We start from the raw sequence: 2,521 nt of genomic DNA on the forward strand, positions 1-2,521 counted from the left end.
TCTTGCCCCCGGAAACAGCCCTGAGCTTATGTATTAGTAGGAAAACAAGAGTGATTTGCATAGGTTAGGAAAAAAAAACAATGGCTTTCAAAAATACCTGGCATAATAATGCAGGGCAAAAAAACTGACAACTGATAAGTACCCTTATAGATTTTCAACATAACAAACCAAAGCCTTACACTGGTTTACATGTACACACATTTGCACTGGTTTCACAAATGGATAAGATTTATCCTTTCATAAGAACATTTATTAAATAAAATAACAAATACTGTCAACACTACTCTAATAATGGCATATATTAAGAACTTCCTTAAAACCCTCTTTTGCCAGAATAACAGCATAATGTTTTCCTCTACAATACTTGGCCTTTGGAAAAACATCAGCATCAAAACATTACAAATCCTGTACCATAATTAATCCTGTACCATAATTAATCCTGTACCATAATTAACAACAGAGATTATGTACTTTTTTGTTTGAAAAACATGTATTTAATACCAAACCTACCCAGTGTTGTTGGCAAAAATATAATCTCATCGCATGACTGAATCTGGCTCTAATGGTTTTTCAGTAGCTTTTAGTAATTTAGATTTTTGACAACATAATTTCTTGGGGTACCAAACGTGTGTCACATGGTTTGTTCAAAACATAAATAAACATTTTTGGCACTATCTGTACATCTTTGCCCCTTTTAAAAAATCATGTACAAGGTAAAGGTCATAGTGTCTCATCTAATCTGACTTCACAAATGCTACCTTGACTGAATTGGCACAAATTTCCACAGACAGAATCTTAAAGCCTTCCCAGAGGACTGGGGGCAGTTTGTGCTGACTAGAGATAAACGGAAATACAATTATTCATGTCATTAATTACTATGTAATATATAATGTAATACCTTTTTTAATAAACAGTTGTTTAATTATTGGATACACTTATGTAGCTACAGTAATTTTGCCATTTTATCACATAAACCCACAGTACTAGTATGTATGCAACTGATGAGATTGTATCCTGGTGTTCTGGTGTGCATGTTGTTAGCTATTTTACACCCTTCCTATTAAGTAAAAAAGACCAACTCAGGTTCACTGCAGTCCTGATATAATTTACATAGTGGATGATTTTAGGCACAGCAGTGACTTGCACAGTAGTTGGATGTTTGTTTTACCTGCGACACCTATAACAGTGGCACATCTTTATTATTTAGACGTACTGTAGGGCAGTCGTAGCCAAGTGGTTAAGGTACTGGACTAGTAATCAAAAGGTCACTGGTTCAAGCCCCACCACTGCCAGGTAGTCACTGTTGGGCCCTTGAGCAAGGCCCTTCACCCTTACTTGCTTGGACTGTATACTCTCACAGTACTGAAAGTCGCTTTGTACAAAAGCGTCTGCTAAATGCCGAAAATGTAAAAATGTACTGTACTCTTTGTTAGCCACATGTGGTTGAAATGTTATTGGCACACCTTGTGCATGTGCTTCTTAAGACTATAGTAATTTTCTCCCATGTATAATGTATAATACCGGCACGGTGGCTTAGTGGGTAGCACTGTCGCCTCACAGCAAGAAGGTCCTGGGTTAGATCCCCAGGTGGGGCGGTCCGGCTCCTTTCTGTGCGGAGTTTGCATGTTCTCCCCGTGTCCGTGTGGGTTTCCTCTGGGTGCTCCGGTTTCCTCCCACAGTTCAAAAACATGCCACCAGGCTAATTGGAAACACTGAATTGTCCTATAGATACCTAGCTGCTAGATGCACAACCCAGTGCATTGTAGTGCCGGTCCCAATCCCGGATAAAATAGGGAGGGTGGATCATGATTCGCCGAGAGCCGACACCGCAACCGAACGGGACAAAGGCCGAGAAAGAAGAAGAAGTATAATGTATAAAACTTATACATATACATTATAAAACTCTTATCCTTTATTAGTGAGCAGTAAGGATTGTGTCTGATACATTCATACCAGCACCATACACCTGTGTATCAGAACGGTCCAGCACCAAAATGATCTCCTAGTGGTAGTCAGCAGTAGTCCTGGTGGTCCCTGTGCACCAGAAGATGGTGAAATTTTACATGGCAACAGATTGGCCTCACTAAGTGATTGTACCATGTCAATGCACATCTATATGGAGCTGCTTCACCCCGGTTATGATCTGTAGCTGTCTGTTTTCTTCGGGCGCTGCAGTGTTTTGAATGTGATGAAAATAAACTGCTTACGTTCACGCTACAGCATCACTGTTACCGTGGAAACAAGGAGGCCGTTCTCACGGCGGCTGACATTCGCTAGGACCGTACCATGTTGGAGAGCAGAGGGGTAATTGGGTGCCAAGAATATAAATTTTAGGACGTAAGTTTGACAAGATTGTGTGCAATTAATCACCTAGTACATATACAAACATTTTAGTTCGAAATGTATCATTAGATTTGTTTGGTTTGTCTTATTTCATTGGATAATGAAGGAAATCGGATTGTGTACTCCCCTCTTATTGAAGTTGAAGGCTCTTCCTGAAAAAAACAGAATCAAGCTGTCA

This window comes from Trichomycterus rosablanca, chromosome 12, assembly GCF_030014385.1.
Source record: "Trichomycterus rosablanca isolate fTriRos1 chromosome 12, fTriRos1.hap1, whole genome shotgun sequence".
Classification (NCBI taxonomy): domain Eukaryota; kingdom Metazoa; phylum Chordata; class Actinopteri; order Siluriformes; family Trichomycteridae; genus Trichomycterus; species Trichomycterus rosablanca.